The sequence below is a fragment of the Felis catus genome, chromosome D1, assembly GCF_018350175.1.
Source record: "Felis catus isolate Fca126 chromosome D1, F.catus_Fca126_mat1.0, whole genome shotgun sequence".
NCBI lineage: Eukaryota > Metazoa > Chordata > Mammalia > Carnivora > Felidae > Felis > Felis catus.
In genome coordinates this window covers 88,876,333-88,898,090 of record NC_058377.1, presented here as the reverse complement: position 1 = coordinate 88,898,090, position 21,758 = coordinate 88,876,333, and the positions used below count along the sequence as shown (strand labels likewise).

At 48.6% G+C, this 21,758-nt stretch overlaps 1 long non-coding RNA gene across 2 annotated transcripts in view; it reads left to right on the top strand.

The window, feature by feature from the left end:
* Positions 1 to 18,008, top strand: part of LOC109492093 — a 28,653-nt gene extending 10,645 nt beyond the window's left edge. The window contains exons 3-4 of one of the 2 annotated variants that reach the window (XR_006586525.1): positions 5,253 to 8,796; positions 17,664 to 18,008. This is a non-coding gene — a long non-coding RNA (uncharacterized LOC109492093). Of the gene's footprint in view, positions 1 to 5,252; positions 8,797 to 10,517; positions 11,053 to 17,663 lie in introns of those variants that run through there. The other variant, XR_006586524.1, reaches the window with a different exon arrangement.
* The last annotated feature ends 3,750 nt before the right edge of the window (positions 18,009 to 21,758 follow it).

The following is a 21,758-nucleotide window of genomic DNA, read 5'->3' as shown; positions in this document are numbered from 1 at the left end:
GTAAAGGATCTCTTACCAGTGACTAAATGCTTTGGCTCAGAAATAATTCATGCCGTTTCTGCTTACACCCCATTGGCTAAAACTAGTCACGTGACCCCATCTAATTGTAAGCGAGCTGAGAGAGGGTGATTCTCCCATGTGCCTAAATGTGGAGGAGAATCTAAGTAAGCAGTAAAAATCTAACATGTAAGTCCACTTTAAAGAAAGTCTAGTCACCCTCCGATGCATTTTTGTAATGAACTGGCTGAGGAGTAGTAAATAAAAAAGGACTTCACAAAGGGGTGACATTGACCAGGTATATTCCCAAAAAGCTCTATAGATAAGGGTACCTGAGTGATCTTGATAGATGGTCTTGTTAGAAAGTCACCCTCCAGCTCCATTGTACCCTCTCCAAACCCGCTAAATCCTTCTCTTTTCGTGGTCCAACCCCATCCACCAGTTTGCAATAGGGTCTTTGCACTTGTCTGGCTCGTTTAACTTATTACTTTGGATGCAATATCATATTTGTTATGTAACCTTGGACAATTTACTCAACCTCTCAGAGCTTAAGTTGCTCATTTAATGTTGTATATTATTATTGTGAAAATTAAAGTACACCGTGTAACAATGCATCTATTTAGCTTAACATACGTTTTGGCATAGAGCAGGTCCAAAAAATTGAAGTTACCGTTTTTTTTTTTTTTAATTTTTTTTTTCAACGTTTATTTATTTTTGGGACAGAGAGAGACAGAGCATGAACAGGGGAGGGGCAGAGAGAGAGGGAGACACAGAATCGGAAACAGGCTCCAGACTCTGAGCCCTCAGCCCAGAGCCCGACGCGGGGCTCGAACTCATGGACCGCGAGATCGTGACCTGGCTGAAGTCGGACGCTTAACCGACTGCGCCACCCAGGCGCCCCCAAAAGAAAGCCTTTATTATTTTTTTATTAACAAAAAGTACAGAAAAAAGTAGTTCCAGAGTTCGTTCGGTGGCTCCATGATAGTGTGATAGACATAAAATCTGTTCATCTTCCTGTACCACTGTTAACATGCCAGCTTCCATTCCCAATGCGCTTTGCCTCATGTCACAAAATAGTTACCGGAGATCCCGGCATTAAATCCTCATTTGACGGTGTCCAAAGCTGAAGAAAGGAGGTAGGCAAGAAGAAAAGGGTCTTTCATCATATGGTTCTCTCCTTTCATCAAGGAGAAAAATTATCCTCAAAAGCTCATCATCTCCCAGCCAACCTCTTCATGTCTCAAGTTCTACCAGATGTAGTTACGATTACACCTTTCCTTTAAATTCTGTCCTTTCTTGCCTTTATAGGTACTGCCCTAGCCCATTTTTCATTCTACCTTTCAGATGGCTTTCTCTTTCCGTGTTTTGTGGCCTAATTTTAGCTAGTGACAAATTAACTCAGCAATACATATATAATGGCTCAAATACATAGAGGTTTATTTTTGAGTCATCTAACACTTACGAGGGTTTTTGGATAGGGAAGATGTTGGGGTCGATGGAAGATTCATGTTAACGGAGGGTCTGCACTTCTCAACGCTGCTGGGGCCATTCCCATTCAATCAATGGAAGGAAAAGGAGCATGTAGGAGCACTGTCTGGTGGTGGTAGTGGTGGGGTGGTTATGAGCCAGGCCGGGTATGGGACCATCACTTCCATCCATGTCTCATTGAATGGGTTCTAGCCATCCCTGGGCAATGGAGTCCAACCGTGAGTCCAGTGGAAAGGGGGTGAAAGTGGAGGTGAATCCATCCCTGGCTCTTCTGCTGAATCCCTTCCTGCACTCCTTCTCCTGATTTAGACCTCCTCAAGGAGATGTCCAGGTTTTTATCTGTTTCTTCACTTTTCCCCTGGGCTTACTTCGCCTACGATGCCACAACCACGAGAAAGGAGACTGGCTTCACTCATTGAGCATTCCTACACCTTCCAAGTGTCCTGTTCACTTTTCTTCTTGTTTTCCACTTGAATACTGGGTCCGTCCAATTGAAGACATCGGGAGAAGGTTTGGGGCAAAAAGAAAGAGAATGGACTGCCAGCATGGGTTTGATTCCAAGACCAGCCATCTGGGAACCTGAACACAGTTTATAGGCGGGAAATGGCCCATGTAGTCCTGGATTATAAACCGGTGGCTTTCTTTGCCAACTCACTGGAACCTTGGGAGCCCAGTTTTAATACTATTTATAACCTGCTCTGAGATCATGTCCCCAAATACTAATTTCAAAGGATTTTAATATAAAGGTGCTCTTCAATCACAGACTTTTCATAAACAAATACATTTGGGAAACACTAGGTTAAAAGAGGTGAACAGGTGTCCCTACTCTAAGTACTCTTCCTTGGTTTTTTTTTTCACGCATCAACCATTTCTTAAGTGTTTGGTAGCATCAGGCACCATGCGAGGCTCTGTGGATGGGTTCTCAACACACTCATATGGCCCCTATTCTCCAGCGATATAAAATATGGCACCAAGATGCACTGTAAGTTTCCGAGAGGGGGCCATAGTACACAGTTTTCCCCAATACTATTTGACCACAGACACCTCCCTATTTTAAAAAAAAGGAGTATGATAAATTCTCACATACCCATCACCCGGTTTCAATAATTACTAACTCATGGCCCATTCTACCTATCTGCACCTCCTACTTCCTTCCTCACCATCTGATTATTTTGAAACAAATACCAGACATCGTATCTTTTTATCGGTAGATTGCTCATTATGTGTCTCTAAAGGATAAGGGCTCTTTGAAATAAAATAAACCACAATACTGTCATTACATTATTGGTGATTTTGAATTTTCTCCACTAGTGGTTTATATATATTAAAATTTTATAATATATAATATATTATAAAATATATATATATATATTTTAATATATATAAACCACTAATGAAGAAAATTCAAAATCAGCAATAATGATATATATATATACATATATAAAACACATACATATATTATATATATATTCACACTTTTGAATCAAATAATCTTATTTTATTTAAAAAAATTTTTTTTAACGTTTTATTTATTTTTGAGACAGGGAGAGACAGAGCATGAACAGGGGAGGGTCAGAGAGAGGGAGACACAGAATCTGAAACAGGCTCCAGGCTCTGAGCTGTCAGCACAGAGCCCGATACGGGGCTCGAACTCATGGACCACGAGATCATGACCTGAGCCGAAGTCGGCCGCTTAACCGACTGAGCCACCCAGGCGCCCCCAAATAATCTTATTTTAAAAATATATTAAGATGCAATAAACATAAATGGGTATTCAGGTGCATGTGCACACACGTGCACGCACACACACACACATGCTGAGTAGCTGTGACATCATCTCCAAGGAAACACCCTGGTCCTGAGGGCAGTCTCCACAACACACTGGGTGGACCCGTTCTGCCTGCAGTAGAATTGGAAAGGAAGTCCCGCCCACCCTCACGTACCCCAGTCCTGTGGGAAATGGGACTGAGGGGGATCTGGCCTGGTCTTACAGGTGCTGTAAGTGGCTCTGTCAGGTGGCCTCTGAAAAGTGATGTGGGGGAGGATGACAAAATCTGGGCAGCAGGAGACAGGGCCACCATACGACATCATCCAGAGAAGTTTCAATCAGTCCCCCCTTCTGCCACGCAGCTGAGGCTCCATGTCTAGCCTCAGAACTGTTGAAGTCTTCTTGGTCACTTTAGCCTCTGGGTCAGTATCTAGAAGACCATTCCTCACCAGCGAGTTTGGCCCAGTGACCAAAGATGTAAGCAAAGGCATGGAAACTCTGAGCCCTCCGGAAAAGCCAGAGGGAAACCCCAGAACGAGAGGATGTACCTAAGACATATTTGGCTTTCATCCCAATTGTACCTAAGCTGGCCTTCTCAGAAGCAGTCCCCTTTCCCAGCCCAGATGGGGCTGCACCAGCGATGGCATGTTCCAGCCATGGCTTGCCTTGTTCAAGGATGGAGAACTGTATTTATTCTGGCCCAGGCTTGTGGGGCAGAGGGACCCCCCAAGACGGAGGTCATGTTTCTCCAGAGATAAGTCAACCAACAATGGCACTTCTGTTGCCTCATCTTGCGGAGAAATAGCCCCATGTCCAGTGGCCGATGGCTGCTCCCCTTAAGGTTGTGTTCAGAGTTACCAGTGCTGTGAGGGGGTGCGGGGGGTGATGTGGGCGGGATACAGAGGGGTGATGGGAATTCTATCAGTTTCTCAGATGCTTTTGGTCTCAGCCCCTATTCTCTCTACTTTCCTTTTTTTTTTTTTTTAAAGTTTATTTATTTTGAGAGTGAGAGAAGGCGCAAGTAAGGGAAGGGCAGAGAGAGAGCTCTGTTAGCGCAAAGTCGGATGTGGGGCTAGATCCCACAAACTGCAAGATCATGAGCTGAGCTGAAACCAAGAGTCAGTCGCTCGACCAACTGATCCAGCCAGGCACCCCCTCTACCTTCTTTAACTTTATGTTTTCCTCCTGTTGTGTCTCTTTTCTCTTCCCCCCTGCCCTCCTCACAAGGCTCAGCCTCCCCAGCTTCCCCTCATCCCTGTCTCTTGACTGGCTTCCCCTCCCGCCAGCCACAAATATTCTCTTCCTTACAACTTTGCGCTCTCTCCCCTCACGTTGGTCTGCCCATCTGCCACCCCCTCTAGCCGGGGTTTGTCCCTTTTTCGTCCCCACCCACGGAGTGTCAGTCCCTAGTGGCCTGACTTAGACCTCTCATGTTTCCATTCTCATCACACGCAATCTGGAAACTCACCCTCAGAGCAGAAGGAGGGCTCTGGGGTGCAGCCCCCAGGACATCTTTGTTTCACACCCTTTTCTCTTCCTCTAACGAAGCAGTGACAGGCTTCTCTGGTCCCTTATTTGAGAGAAAGAATGACAAGAAGCTATTGCATGGGATGGGCGTGGAGGGCACAGGGAATGTTTTGCTGTCTCAGTGGTTACAGAGCCCCATATCTACAGAGAACGAGGGAAGTACCAGTTATGTTATCAGGAGAAGGGCTTATTCAGGACCTCTCACAGAACTCTGTGTTTTTGGAATGGCTACAGTCACTTACAGATAGAAAATGTGAGGATCAGAGAGGTTAAGTGGGTTGCCCACAGTCACACAGCAGTGGAGCCAGCGATGGAACCTGGCCTCATGTCAAAGCCCTTGTTCATTCTATTGTACAGAGGGTTGCCATGGACTGCTTTTTCCTGTCTTAACCATCTGAGAAGGTCTCTCCCCATCATCTAGCACCTCAGCATTTGTTTCTCTCTCTACTAATTTGCATCTCATTTCCTCTAGAAAAGTTTATGGTGTACTCCTCTTCGCTTCCCCGCCTGTCCCGGCCCGCACACTTCTCTGCCCACATCTTGGTGACGTCACCAGCACCGCGGGAAAATTCCAGAGAACCTCCCCACTCTGGAGCTTCGGGATTCAAGCTGTCTGGAGTCAGGGCCAAAGTTTCCTACCCTTGTGAGATGCTTGTAGAAACCTGCACTCGTGACCTCAGGGTCTGCTTCAAGGTAAAGGGGACCTAGGGCAGGAGAGGAGGAGAATCCAGATACAGTCTTCTCAAGGTCAGAGAGATATCTGCAGGTTGATGGAGGCCGAGCCACACATTAAGCTCCCGCCAGTATGCCCGGTAACCCCTCTCCCCACCAGCGAGCTAGCTGGTATGCAAACACATGCTTCTACCTACAGTGTTCCATACAGATCTGTTCTGTGTTTCTTGACATGGTAGGGCCTCTACAGTGTTGAAAATACTAAAAAGAAGAAGAAGAAGAAGGAAGTAGGAAGAAGGAAGAAAGAAGAAAGAAGAGGGAGAAAGCAACCTAGACTCCACTCACTATTAAAAGTTATTTGGCTCTTGCCTATCTTCCTTTCAGTTTTGGATCATGGATGGCCAGGTTGAGTTTTTTTCTAACTACTGCCATGAATGGTGGGTGCAACGTTTTCCCTCCTGCGTTTCCCTCCTGCTTTGCTCCCTTACCGTTTATTCTGTCATGCTCATTTTTCAACGTAAATTCCAGAATTACTATTTTAAAATTATGTCCAGGGACGCCTGGGTGGCTCCGTCGGTTAAGCGTCTGGCTCTTGATTTCGGCTCAGGTCGCAATCTCCCAGTTCATGAGTTTGAGCTCCATGTCGGTGCCTGCTTGGGATTCTCTCTCTCTCCCTCTCTCTCTGCCCCTCCCCTGGTCTCTCTTTCAAAAATAAATAAACTTAAAAAAAAAAAAGGCAAATAAAATGATGTCCAGCATTTCATTGACTGGATACAGCGTAATATATTAAAATATTTCCTTGCTGATATACATTTCAGTTGCTTCCTCTGGTCACAATTATATAGAACATTTTAGTGGAAATGTTTGTGCACGTCATGTTTTGCTTTCCTTGAATTATTGCCTCAAAAAGTCATCAGAAATGAAAATGGTTGGGAGAGTTTGATCACCATATCGAGTTAGTATGAAGCGTGGAGTCCCCGTAGGGTTAAAAACACAGGTTTGGCACTTGCTAGCTGTGTAACCTTGGACCAACTGTCTTTGTAAGTCTCAATTTCCTCCGAAGTGAAAGAAGGCAAATAGAGTCCCTAATCCGTGTGGTCGCAGTGAGGACTGAATTAAACAAAATACCGTAGATTCCGTACATTTGGGCTGTTACTAGGACGCATCCCATGGCTGCTGTGACTATCCTCGCACTCACACTGTTTTTCTGTTCCTTTAGACTAAGCTGACTCAACCCCATGTGGCTGAAAGTGAAAATGTTTCTCAAACCGGTTTGCCCCATAACCCGACGGGTCAAATTACTTCAGATCTTGCATTACTGATACCTCTCAATGTGCCCCTTGCTCCCTTCACAAATGTGTCCGTCCCGAGTCTGAGACTTTGGTCAAATCTCAGCCCTAACTTGATCTCTCTCAAGGCTCTTCCAAAGCCTTTTTCGGACCCTGGTCCCAGATGACCACAGGTGTGTTAAAACGACCCCTTCCCCATCCTGCAGGACGTATAATCCTATGGGAGCAGGAGACTAGTAGAGGTGATGTGAGCTTTTGTATTGAGTTAACTACTTGTCAATTTCGTGTTTGGGGGTCAAGGTGTAGGGGGTCCAATGAATGGTGCCTTTCGCCTTCCTTCCTGAGTTCAGAATCAAAGAGGAGGTACACTCAGGAGTCAGGTAGACGGAGGTGAGGATAATGGCTTTATTCGCAGGAGAAGCTGAAGAAAAGAATAAGGCCTCAATAGGCAGCCACATAAATGAACGTGAAGCATTTCCCCCCCCCCCCCCTCAAAATAGCCTTCAGGCTTCTGGCACTTGCCAGGGAGCTGATGGGCCTAGAAGGGACCCCGCTGCAGGCAGGTGCATCTGAAAGTGACGGAGGGGGAGGAGTCCCATGGAGAACATTTGGTCTTCTTCCAAACTCACTGTCAGAAAAGAGAGTGCAAAGGATGGTCAGAGAGGCCAGGGGTGTTTCTGGCTGCAGTTTCTCGGCATGGAAATGTCAGGCCAGGGAACAGTAGGTTTCTTTTTGGACCCAATATGTGATCCCATACTGGCCCGCGGCACATGATGATGACGGGTCCAGTCTTACCATTTGGACCTCTCACAGCTACAGTTACACCCACTCTTTCCCTTCTCCTCTCTTCGCCTTCCCCATGACCCCCCAGAATAGTCTTTATCCCTAGGACAGTGGTGACCCACAGCTGGCACCCCCGAGATAGGGGTGGAGCTCTGACCTTGACGGCTCTTTAAATTTTTTTTTTTTAATGTTTATTTATTTGTTTTGAGAGACAGAGAGCGCAAGCAGGGGAGGGGCAGGCAGAGAGAGACTCCCAAGCAGGCTCCACGCCATTGACACGGAGCCCGACTTGGGGCTCAAACCCACCAACCGTGAGACCATGACCTGCGCCTATACCAAGAGTCAGACACGTAACGGACTGAGCCACCCACGTGCCCCGGGCATTGACGGCTCTTGAATCGTGTTGTCGCATTGCTTTTCTGTCAATTTATAATTCCATCCGTCACGTAATAGGATTACGTCAGTAACAGCAACAGCAGCAACAAAAACTCCCAAACGAAAAGCAAAAATCCCAGTTCAAATTGGCTCAGGCAATAGAGATTTTTTATTTCCCATCACAAGAAGGTGGTGTTAGCAATATTACTCAGTGATATCGAATTCAGGTTCTCTCTTTTTCTGCTCTGCCTGCTGCCCCTTGACTTCCTCCTAACACTGGTCCTGCTCGTGGTCCTCTGGTACACGCTGTACCTAGGCATCCCATCCAGGAATTGCCTCATCCAGAAAAAGAAAAGGGACCATGCCGTCTTTGTTTTATGTTTTAAATGAGGAGCTCTTCCCTAAAATACTCCTCACCCCGCACCGGCCCTTACTCAACCAATCTCTACGCGAGAGGATGAAGTCCCCATTATTGTCTCAGCCCTGTTCATAGCTAGAGAGGGTGGACACCCTGAGAAACCCGGGGCTCTGACACAAGGGAACGGGGACAACAGATGTCAGGCGGGCAGCCAGCTATGTCCACTGCGCATCACTAGGCATCTGTTTCAGTGGTTGGGATTTTAAAGAACCAGTCTCCTTCTATTTCTGTGTTCTCATGTCTGAACCTCAATTTCCTCCTCTGCCTTCTGCACCTTGCAAGGCTGCTGTGATGATTGAAACGGCGTGTGTGACTTTAGAGAGTGCTGTGTAAACCTGGCACGCGACGAGCATGGTGAGCGGAACGTGAGTCTCTCCTACCACCCCTGGGGTGCAACTCCTTCCCGACTTCGACTGTTGTTTGCAAAGCTGGGATCTCGTCCTTGCGAGCCTGGAGAGTGGAAACATCTCATCATGGTGGTAAGAGTTCCTCTTTGACCTCCAAAAATAATGAAAAAATAATGTAAATAACAAACTGAAGCAGATTGAACCAACAAACATGAAAAGATGCTCAATGCCACTCATCATTAGGGAAACGCAAATTAAAAACTCCAGTGAAATGTCACCTCACACCCATTAGGATGGCTACTATCTCAAACGCCGGCAAGGGTGTGGAGACGCTCTAATCCTTGTGCCCTGGGGGTGGGAAGGTGAAACGGTACAGCCATTATGGAAAACAGTATGGTGGTTCCTCCAGAAATTCAAAATGGAATTACCACATGAGCTAGCAATCCCACTTGTGCGTGTCTAGACCAAAGAACTGAAAGCAGAATTTTGAAGAGAGATTTGCGCACCCGCGTTCATAACGGCATCATTTACAAGAGCTAAAAGGCGGAAGCAACACACATTTTCATGGACAAATAAATGAAGGCGCACAATGTAGCATCATTCCGGCCTCAAGAGAAAGGAAAGCTGACACATGCTACAACATGAATGAACCTGGAGGACATCATGCTAAGCGAAATAAGCTAGTCACAGGAAGACAAGCACTGTAATATTCCACCTAGGTGAGGTATCTAGACTCGTCAAATTCATAGAAACAGGAAGTACAATGGTGGTTGGTAGGGTAGGAGAAATGGGGCGTTGTTCAGTGGGTAAGAATTTAAGTTTGCAAGAAAGAAAACTTCTAGAGATCGGTTGCATGCCAACGTGTACGCGTTTAATGCCCCTGTACCACATATACTTAGAAATGGTTGAGATGGCAAAATTTTTGTGATGCATGTTTTTTACCACAATAAAATTTTTCTATTTAAAAACATTTTTAAATGTTTATTTATTTTTGAGAGAGAGAGAGAGAGCATGAGCAGGGGAGGGACAGAGAGAGGGAGACACAGAATGTGAAGCGGGTTCCAGGCTCCAAGCTGTCAGCACAGAGCTCAGTGCGGGACTCAAACCCATGAACCACAAGAATATGACCTGAACCAAAGTCAGATGCTTAACTGACTGAGCCACCCAGGCGCCCCAATAAAAAATGAAAAAAGAAATTGTTTTAAATATGATTTATTGTCAAATTGGTTTCCATACAACACCCAGTGCTCATGCCGACAAGTGCCCTCCTCTGGGTTGATAATATGCAGGGCTGAACAGTACATAGAGATATAAGCACTTACCCCCACCTTTTAAACAGTTGATGGGACTTCAAATGGCCTTATTTTTTGTGGATGGCGGTTTGGTAATATCTACCGCAGTTAAAGGCAGAAGAGGGAGGAGAGTGGGAGGGATATTATCAAGGAGGAGGTGCATGGGGTCTGAATGAAGGATCATCATGTAACTGGACCCCAAGAGTAGGAGCTGAGTCTGCCTCCAGAGACCGCCCAGCCTCTGCCCAGCAAGGACCATCTGCAGCCAACCTTAGGAAGCTGGACAAACCACCCCTTGCCAGTTGAGCGAACACTGAACCTTTCTGGTAGTGAGGGCCTCTATTAGCTGTCTTCCTCCTGGCCACCAGTAAAGGCCTCCTTCCGGTTCCTTACTGGTCATCTTGGTGGAACTGCCATCTGCCTATGCCCAGAGATTTCGCTAAGGCCTCTCTCCGCCATCCATGTTAGGCAAGGTTGGCGAGCCAGCAAAAAAAACCCCCAATATTTTAGTGGCTTAACACAGTAGAGCTTTCTTTCTTTCTTTTTTTGTTTTTATGCAAGGTTCAGTGAAGATGTTTTCGGCTGATCAGCAACCCCGTGCAGTTCTCCTCCAAGCCGTGACTCAGGGATCCGGGTTTCTTCCATCTGGTGGCTTTGCCGTGCCCTACGCCCTCGTCAGTCTTCTCCTGGAGCGGGAGCTCTGCGTTCGGCCAGATGGCAAGCGAAGAGAGAGCAGGGAAATTGCACGGGCTGTTTTAGGATCCAGGCTTGGAAGTGGCATCCATCAGTGCCACCCGTGTCCTACTGGCAAGCTACGGTCACACTGCAGCGCTTGGATGCAACAAGTCCGCAGATGGTCTCTATGGTCTTGTGTGGCCGAAAACAAGCTGGTTGGCGCATACATACCAATGTGTCTGTCATAGTACCTTATGAAGACAACCCCTCTTATAACAACCTAGAACACTTAAGCCCACTGAAACAGAGGGAGAGACTGCACACCCGAAGGAAGGCTGGTGATAGATGAAACATCCCTTCGCTGTTCCCAGCACCCCCGTACTGGGTTGGGCTAATAAAGAGCCATTTCAAGATACTCGCAGCCCATTCCCAACTGACGCTTTTAATCATAAAAAAAGTGAAGATGTCATTTCTACTCGAACAAAACCTATTTTCCTCTTCTTCCACCTACAGGAATTTCATTCCTGAGACCGCATTTCCCAACAGGTACAGAGAGCCTGTCAAATCATGAGAGACTCTTAAGGACTGAGAACGGACTGAGGGTTGATGGGGGGCGTGGGGGAGAGGAGAGAGTGGGTGATGGGCATGGAGGAGGGCACTTGTTGGGATGAGCACTGGGTGTTGTATGGAAACCAATTTGACAGTAAATTATATTAAACAACAACAACAACAACAACAACAACAACAACATACTGCAGTGATTGGAGGAAAGAAAAACAGATCATTTGCACCTGCTTGGCCCTTTCCAAGGAGGAATTCCTGCCAGCCCTGCCTGTTCAAATTCTACCCGTCCACTGGGGGCACACATATCTCAGGACCTAAGATTCCTTTCCTTACTACTCAGCCCATAGAGATCCTATCCCTTTCTGCCTTACAAAACACTGATTATTTTTGTTACTATCATTTGAGATTTGGTTGTCATTTGTATTGAACTCCACATCTTCGTGCAACAATTATCAACTAAGCATACCGGGTTCCGGACTAAAGGATTCAGAGATAATAAAAGGAAAACAGGGGCGCCTGGGTGGCGCAGTCGGTTAAGCGTCCGACTTCAGCCAGGTCACGATCTCGCGGTCCGGGAGTTCGAGCCCCGCGTCGGGCTCTGGGCTGATGGCTCAGAGCCTGGAGCCTGTTTCCGATTCTGTGTCTCCCTCTCTCTCTGCCTCTCCCCCGTTCATGCTCTGTCTCTCTCTGTCCCAAAAATAAATAAAAATGTTAAAAAAAAAAAAGGGGGGGGGGGCGCCTGGGTGGCGCAGTCGGTTAAGCGTCCGACTTCAGCCAGGTCACGATCTCGCGGTCCGGGAGTTCGAGCCCCGCGTCGGGCTCTGGGCTGATGGCTCAGAGCCTGGAGCCTGTTTCCGATTCTGTGTCTCCCTCTCTCTCTGCCCCTCCCCCGTTCATGCTCTGTCTCTCGCTGTCCCAAAAATAAATAAACGTTGAAAAGGAAAACAGCCTTCCTGGAATCTGCAGCCCAGTGAAGAAGGCAAATGAACTTTCTGTAAATCTGAGTGTTCTGGAGCTTGCAGGCAAATACAAAACGTCTTGGAGATTCAGATGGAAGAGCCGTCTTCCTGAATGTGAGTGAGGATGCATTGGTGCATTTGAATTCGGACTTTGAAGACTGCAAAAGACCCTAACAGGCAGAGTCTGGGGAGTGCGTTCCAGGGGAAGACAAGAATGGGCAAAGTCACCAAGGTGTTGGAAAATTTCAGAACAGGCAGGTTATTCTGTATGGCTGGAGATAAAGCTGCAAAGGTGAGAATCAGTTAGGATTCTTTGAGCTGCCAAGTAATAAAAGTATGTCTCAAACAGGCGTAGGTAGTAAGAAACTATATGTCGTAGCTGGAGGTCCAGAGAGGCAGGGGAACTCCAAGAGCCGTTTGATCAGGGCTCCGTGTCTGTTTCTCTGTTCTCCTCTTGGGTCTGCTTTGCTCTGTGTTCATGCTGCCCTCGTGGTGGCCATCCTCATGGTTGCAAGATGGCTGCCGGCAACATCCAGGGCATAGGTTGTTCATGTTGAAAGACAGAAAGAAAAAAAAAATTGTTTGACCTGAGCAATCCTCTTCTCAGATCTCATTGATGTAAAATGGCTTAGGACTGCCCATTCCCGGACCAGTCAGTGACAAGAGAACTACCATGAATGGAATAAAAATAATCGCTTGAGCCAAGTGCAAGGTAGGAGGAAGTCAGCCACGATGGTTCCCCTAGTAGGCTTGGGCCAGACTGAAAAGTCGTGAATCTTGGCCTCAAAAATCTGTGTGCATAATAAAAGGCATGGGAGCTATTGAATGTTTTTCTGCAGGGGAGTAAACAGAACTGAGTTCAAGGTGAAATTACTTAGATGTTTCTATCAGAAATAATAAAACAGAGGAGAGCAGATGTGGAAGAGTAGGTGTTCACTGCCATCATATCTTTTTTCCTTCTCTACACATCAAAAATGACTCCCAAGAATGAAGCTGCCACAATCATTCACATCAGGTAAAAATAACTGATAAGGTATGATGCCAGTGGGAACAGAAAAGAGAATTTTAATGGAAGACACATTCCAGACAAGACAGGATGATTGTAGACGGGGAAAGAAAAATTAAAAATGATTCTGACGTTGTGAATTAATGACTGAAACATGTAGTGCCATGAATAGAAATACGATCATCTAGGCGAGGCAGTGAGATAATTTTGAATCCATAAATCAGATGCATGACTAATAGCAACGATAATAGTAAGAAAATGATGCTTATAGTGACTATTACTATAGTTAATAGTAAATTTAGTATATATCGGACAATTAATATATATCAGGCACATAGCAGAGACTTAGTATTTGTTGCTCTGATACATGTGTGTATTCACTTATTCCTTACAATGATCCCCAAATTATCCCCATTTTGCAGAGGAGGAAACTGAGGCTCGGAACAGTAAAACTAAACAACCCAAGGTCACATACATAACTGAGAAGGAGATAAGGTGGGATCAGACCCAGGCCATCTAACTCGGGACCGTATGCTTTCAGTCATCAAATCAGTAGCTAACATTTATTAAGCATCATACTTTGTGACAGTACTTTACAAACATTCCCTTTAATCCTTAAGAGTCAACATATAAAAGGGATAGTATTATCCCTGTTGTACAGATGAGCAACCCGAAGCACAGAAAGGGTAGGAGACTTGCCCAGAGTCACACAGCTGGTAAATGGCAGAGGCAGTATTCAAACTGCAGTGGGCACATAGCTCAAAAGCATGCACTCTTTCCAGGACTCCATGGGAAAGACACATGCACCCTAGGAGCACAGGATCTATATCCCTTGTCTCATCGAGGAAACGGTACACTTCCGGCCTGGGGACCAAGCCTTACACGTTTGGGGCACACGCCTGGTGGGGACCCGGCATGTGATGCGAGGACCAATAGAATGTGAGGTCTCTGGGAATGTCTGCATATTGAAGAAGCTGAAATTGCTACGGGAGGGTCCCGACCAACGGGGGCGGGAAATTGGAGGAGGTGGAAGGGTGGAGTATTAACGGAACAAGTTCAAGTGCAGAGAGTCCTGAGCCTGGTTGCAGTCCTGTAACTCATTAGGCCCCTGGGGGGGGGGGGGGTGCCTTGGGCAAAGTGCTTAACCTCTGAGCTTCCCTGTCCTCATCTGTAAAATGGGGACAATAATAGCTGGACCTCACCCCGGGGAGCTGTCTCGTGGGGACTGAAGAGGACGCGAGCTCGTGAAACATGGGGCTCAGTGCCTAGCGTATAGCAATACTTATCACCCCGTAGCGGCGTTGCTATGATTGTTGTTAGGATGATGATTTCTGCAAGAGAATGTGGAAGGAAACAAGTCCACGCCTCCGGGAGGAGGGATTCTGCTGCTTATATTTCATAACGTTCTTGCCCCTTTGAAGCCTCCACATAGCAGCCGCCTTGACTTCCAGCTTTCACGGCAGGCTCTCTCCAAACCAGATGGACCAAAGCCAGTGGCTGCTCCAGGAGCAGAGGAGGGCCAGGAGAAGGGCCAGTGGGGCGGGGGTGGGTGATAGGACGAGGGGGTGGAGAAGGGCTGCCCACCCCAGGAGGCTTCTTCTAGGCTCTTCCCAGATCCCACCAGCTCCAAGGGTGGCTCCAGCTCAGGCTATGCTTTTTGCCCCAGACACATCGTTTGTGTCTCCAAATGTAACGGACAGCTGGCGGCCACTGGTTCTGGCTTTTCCTACCATGACCTCGGAGCAGTGGAGCTGTGGGGTCAGTGCCGGCCCTGGAGCAGCCGCTGCCCTCTCCACACTGGGGAGGGGGAGGCAGGAAGGTGGACAGAGCCCAGCAGCCCCTGGAGACCCTGGCACCCGTAGTCCCTGGCTACTCCACAGGGGGTTTTCAGATCTTCCGGGCCATGACCCTCCACTTGGCTAGCCGAGGGCTAGGGGAGAAGCAACTTCCTCTCAGCAGCTAACATTTTTCAGAGGCTTCTGGAATCCTGTGAGTCTACAAGTGCTTAGTCATGGAGCATTAGAGCTGGCCAAGCCCTTAATCCAACCGTCCCGTTTTATGGGTAAAGAAACTGAGGCCCAGAGGGGTGAAGTGACTAGTCGAAGACAGTTCTATGAGTCACGGTGGGGCTGGGGCAGGAGCTCTTGCTGCGAATCGTGAGCCTGGGGCTTTTCCATTACTCAAAACCACAGAGCCCAGCCCCAGCATTCTGCCCTAAAAAGGGCTGGATCTTGTGATCCGGTTGGGACCTGCGACCCCAATCCATGGGCTTATCCACCTTCGAAAGGGGAGTTGCCAAAAACAGACGTCGGGCAAAAATGACAGCAACGAAAAATGTATTTGCTGTGGACACGTGCTCACCCTACAGTATGAAACGAAGAAGAAACAGAGCCTCCAAGCAGAATTTCTCCTACGACCCCATCTGGATAAGGAGCTCGCACACACATGTGTACGCAGAAAAGACCAGAAGAAGTAAAACAAACTTACTTCTGGGAGGGCATGGTTATGGGTGGTTTGCATTTGTCCCTTCTTTGGTCTTGTATTTTCTAAACTTTCCACTTTGAGAGGGTTTATTTCCGTAACAGCAATTTTAAAAAGACACAAAATAAACAGACAGGCACCGGGGTCCCCGGTCGCCCTCCCTCGGCCGGGCTTAGCAGAGGCTCCCAAACAGTCTGCACCCATCGCACAAGGTGTGGCATTTTCCTTTCCGGTGAATCTTCGACAAGCTCAGACCTGAGGACAGGCGGTCCCAGCTGCGGTTTTGCTGCAGTCTGGGAGAAGCAGTGTGGGTTCGGGGCACTCCTGGGTCTCCGGTGTGCCCCGAGGGGAGGGGGTGACGCCTGACCCCAGCCTCACAGCTGGCTCAGCCGAGCGTGTCTGGAGGTATGAGGCAGAGGCCAGCCTGGGGTCTGCCATGTGGAGAATGGGGAAGAGCAAGACAAAGGCCAGGTGGCCCTCTGGGGACTCTCCCCGTCCCGGGCCACACCCTCCAGGAAACCTCCTGGTTCAGTTTTCACCTTTTAGACACGCACATCTCACTCATGTTCTCTGCCACTTGCCCACTCTGATGTCCCGAAGCCCTAACCACTTTTCTGGATTATTCCATAATGTCTACCCACCATGTGGACCTCCTGTCTTTCTTGTACAGTGAGAACAGTGAGCCCTGAAACGGTGGGCCTCATCACCAGGGCCACAGAGCTCAGAGAGGGTTTGTTTAAAATTTTTTTTTTAATGTTTATTTATTTTTGAGAGAGGGAGAGAGAGCTCAAGTGGAGGAGGGGCAGAGAGAGAGAGAGGGGGAGACACAGAATCCGAAGCAGGCTCCAAGCTCTGAGCTGTCAGCACAGAGCCCGACACAGGGCTTGAACTCACGGGCCGCGAGATCACGACCTGAGCCGAAGCTGGACACTTAACCGACTGAGCCACCCAAGCACCCAGAGAGAGTTTATTTAGACAGAAGCATTGTCCCATGCCGCATACAAAGTCAGGACTATGGCACCTGCCTGGTGCCCTGGCTAGAACCTGTCTAAACATTGGCTGGTAGATGCTGCTTCCCCAAAGGGCCATCACATAGGCACCTCCATTAGGACAGCTTCTCATGTCCCAGAAGGGTGGGTCTTACAATGTCTTCATATGGTGGTGACAAAATGCAGAGGGAACCCAAGCCACCAGCTCCGAGGGCATCATGGAGCAGAGGGACAGAGCAGAGGACCTGAATCCCAGCTCTGCTCTCCACTCCCCTGTCGCCTGGACCAGTGACCCCCTGCACCCCATCCCCCTCCAGGCTTCAGTTTCCTCGTGTGTAACATGAATCTCGAAGCTGTGGTCAGGGTTGATTGACTCTACCCTCTAAATCTGGGGTCAGCAGGCTACTGCCCTCAGGGACCTGGCTTGCCGCTTTTCTTTATAAAGCCCTTCAGCTATAAAGGATTTTTTTTTAAATGTTTTTTTAACCCTTATTTATTTTTGAGACAGAGAGAGACAGAGCATGAACAGGGGAGGGGCAGAGAGAGAGGGAGACACAGAATCTGAAACAGGCTCCAGGCTCTGAGCCACCAGCCCAGAGCCCGACGCGGGGCTTGAACTCACGAACCGTGAGATCATGACCTGAGCCGAAGTCGGACGCTTAACCGACTGAGCCACCCAGGCGCCCCCAGCTATAAAGGATTTTTAAAAAATATTTCTAAATGGCTGTAAAAAATAAAAAGAGTGCTGTTTCACATTACACGGAAATTATACGAAATTCAAACGTCAGAGTCCAGAAATAAAGTTTATTGGAACACAGCCATGCCCTTTTATTTATATATTCCCTGTGGCTGCCCCTGGGGAGGTGAGTAGTCGCGACAGAGACCAGAGGGCCCCCAAGGACTCAACTGTTACTAGCTGGCTCTTTACAGAAATAAGTTTTCCGAGTCCCAGTCTGACGGTCTGGTGCATGGCAGAGTGTTAACAAGCCTTGATCTCTTTTCGCATCATCTTCTTTTTTCTCCTCTCTTCCAGGTACCTGTTTGTCCTGTCCAAAGGGCGAGGAGCATCACTGTTTGGGGAAGATGGGGAAGGAGGAGGGTCCCTCCTCGCTGGGGCTCATCAGGCTCCTCAAAGCTGGAAGATCATGTCACAGAGATCAGATCTTCGATTCTGCCACCAACTGGCTGTGGGGCCTGGGGAAGAGCCCTCCTTCTCTCCAAGCCTCAGTTTCCCTCACCTGTAACATGGGATCAGCATAGCACTTACAGGCCAGGCATGGTTCTAATCACGTTAGTTACTTCTTCAATCCTAACAGTCCTACGAGATGAGTGCTGTCATCACCCCCACTTATAAGCAAATAAAGCTGAGGCAACTGGAGGTTGAGCTGCCTAGGGTTTCACAGCGGGTCGGAGGTGGGATTCCAACAGCCTCATCACTCAGGCACTTGAACGACGACTTACAGGGTCCCTCATGCTTCCCAGGAGGACCGGGAGCTCTGACTTGCCGTGAGGGACCTCACACGCTTTTAGCCACCTGTCAAGCTCTATGGCTGTGTCAACTCTCTTAATCTTGAAGAAGAGGAAGGGATAACATTTCCAGATCTCTCCCTGATGGTGTCAGAGCACGTGGCAGTGCCGGAATGGAGGGGTGACATTTGTGGGTGACGGCAAGCCCTATGCAGACGGTTCCTGCTTCCTAGCTCTCTTGGAGTAGGAGACAAACGACCGCCCTGCTCCAAAAGGCAAAGCAGTGTCTTATTAAGATCTGATCTCCGTCGACCCTTGATTGATGAACAGGAATCACCTTGCTCCTCCAGGGGTTGGAAGTTGGAGGCCACTCTCCCACCTTGGCTTTGGGTCTCCACCAGCCGCTGCTCCTTGCCACGTCTTGGAAAGGTGGCTCGGGGACCGCCCACGTGCGTCAGCTGGGAGTGCTGGGCCTGCCCTTCTGGGCCCTCCCAGGCTGGATAAGGACACACCTTTTCTGCGGAAGGCTTTCCAGGCCCTTCCCCTGCTCCACTTCTCAGTGCTTCTTCCCGCCTCTCACCCCCACGTTAGCACTTGGACACGGATTGAGTGTTAAGGGCTGGGGCAGGCTGTGTCTTGCCTTTTTGTCGGATTGATTCACATGAGGATATCTTGCCCATGCTACATCCAGGCTCTTGGGCGGCAGGGAGGGCGCGAGCGGGCGCCTAAAGATGCAGCGTGCGTGGTAAAGGGTCCGTGGCTCGAGCTCCACCGCCAGAATCCCTCCACTGCCTCCTGGCTGTGGGGCCGTAGGCATGTCGCTTTTCTGCGCCTCTGTTACCTAATGAGCAAACCGGGGCGAGCGCCTGTCTCCTAGGGTTATTGCGAACACCCCCTGGGGTAACGCACGCAGAGAAGCCTGGAATAGTGCCTGGCGTATGTTAAGTGCTCAACACACGTGACCTACCCATGGGCCATTTCTCTCCCACCCGGCAGCTACTTTAGCATAAGTGACCTCAAGAGTGTGGCAAAGGCTTTTTCCACACGCTTCTATAACCTCTGCGCCATAATGTGTCCTTGATTCACCCAATACCTATTGAGGGCCTGCTGAGTGCCAGGTGCCGTCTGAGACCTGGAGGGCGTAAGGATCTCATGGTCAAGGGGAGAGAGGAAAAAGACATAAAGACCGTTGCTGGCAGCAGAAAAACTGGTGGAAAGACACAGCCCAGAACACCCGGTCCACACAGCCACCTTCATGAGCCTCCTTGAGGACCCAGCATGGTACCAAGCCTAGGACCCAGGCGTAGGTCCATGGGGGAAGCATAAAATTTCCTTGTGGCATCTGACATTGAAGCCATGGCTGCCAGGACTGGGCAGGGAGAGGGAAACCTTCTTCCTGGGAGGGAATGAAGGGAAAGCGGAAGTGGGGGTGGGGGGGGGGGGCAAGGCCAGGCCTCGCTTCTCAAAGGGCTCTTCAGAGCGACTCCACCCTAAACCCAGTGGACAGGCTACTGACGGCCAAGGAGGCCCCAGGAGAGCGAGAAGGGACGGTGATAAGGCCAACCAACCTTCCCAAGCCATTCACAGAGGGAAAGTAGTAACCAGCAGGGCTTGCCTAAGAAAAAAGAGAACTAGTCCAGGGAGGTGCCACCCCCACAGGTCTTGCCCTGGGAATTCCTTCCTGAAGCCTCTGATCATGGGGAAAAACACCACTGTTGGCTCTTGTGAGAACGGGAGAGAGTAGGCAGCGAGGCCTAATCGGCTCGCAGGTAGATGACACGTGTTACTGCTCTGACGCCTGCCACCCAGCGTGTCTTCCTCTCTGTTCCTCCCCGCCACCCGAGGGATATGCTTCAACTCACTGCTGCTCGACCCCTGCGGCTGTGAGGTCGCCACACCCCGGGCAGGACATGACTCTGGAGGGGACAGAGCGCTCTTCCGGGAAGTGGTCGCCCTGGACCCGAGTCCAATCTTCCTCCTTAACCAGCAGTCTGGCCCTGGGCAAATTTCTACCCTCTCCGGCCTTCTGTTTTCTGTATCCATATGATGCGACCACACACCTGCTTTACCTTCGAGTTCGCTGGGAGGAATTAATACGATGTGAAAAACCAGTGAAAGGTTTTAACTAAGAAGGGTTGTGTTTTCTGACTCCTTCACTAAGTGCGATGTCCCTGCGGGGGAGGGATTTTTCTGGCTCATTGTTGCATCCTGACATTGAGCACACCCGGCATGTTTCGAGGTGGTTCTGCCTGAAACGGCAGGACTGAGGGGGAAGTGATTTCAGGCTTTCCCCCCACCGTGCTCCAGCCTGTGATCACTATAACCACAAAAGCTAACACAGGCATCAACCCAGTGCCGAGGAACGCGATGCTCTCTTCGTCCATCTACGCTGCCCCTGGGACAAACGGTTGTAATTGATGCCCCATCGTCATTTCGCCTTCTGCTTGACTGACAGAAGTCCAGGTTAGTCTGAACTGACAAAGCCCAAAGCTACATCTCTTATCACCCCTGTATCTGGAATAGCCATGGGACACAGCTGTGGCCAAAAAGATAAGAAGGTGTTGGATTGAGATTCTGGAAAACACCCAACAGGTTCTTCTGACATTTTGCCAGCTGCCCTCTTCTCACTGCCTGGCACGTAGAATTGATGCTGGAACTTTAAGAGCCATTTTGGAACCATGAGGACAAGATCCATGTGCTAAGAATGACTGGGCAAAGCCCTGGTGGCATCTTGGAGCTGCCATATAATCCTGGACCACCTACTTCTAGAAATACAACCTTCCCAGTTGTTAAAGCCACTGTTTTTCTTCCCGCTGAAGACAGGTTCAGATGGGGGGAGTGGAGTCTCTTATTTGTAGACAAGCACAATTGTAACCAATACACCCTTTCTTCCAAAGAGTAGGTCAGTGCCAACTTGGGCATCCTGTAAGACGCCACAAAGGACTTATCACGCTGCTCTGTGAGACCTAGTTACTCATACACTCCCCACCAGACTGCAAGCTCAGGGAAGGCAGGGTCCGCCACTCTTTGTTAATCACTAGCGCATCCCCCAGAGCGTGCCAATTTCTGGCAAACATTAGCTTCTTTATACGCTTTCCTTGAATCAATGAATGAAAGAACACCGTAATTCTGATTCGAGAAGATGTAGCTAACTTGCCTTAGACCTAGGAACCATTCTCTCTGGCCAATTTTGAAACCTGTGTCGAAACATCTTTGAAAAGTCAGCTCTTGATGTGGTTTGCCTAAAATACTGAAAGCTTTGTAAATAGCGATAGAACCATTGCCTTTCCCTCACCACCCACAGCTCACCACCCACACACAGCCCATCATGGCTGCCCTCAACTTGCCATTACATGACCCAGAAGGCAGTTCATGTAAATGCTCTGGCACATTCTGATGCCAAGTGATTAGCACAGCTGAGAAACGGCACATCCCACAACATATAGAGAGTTTGACTGAGGGTACGTAAGGGTGTATGTGGAAACATTCACAGACATATTTGTCAGGTTATTTTCCTATCTCAAACATTTCAGTTATTTCTAGACTTGCACAGTTACTTTCTCCATGACTTCTGGAGGGTTCTGACAGTCTCCTCTCCTCCTCCTCCTCTTTCCTTTATTGTGACTCTCTCCTAAAAACCTGCTATTTTCACTACATCCCA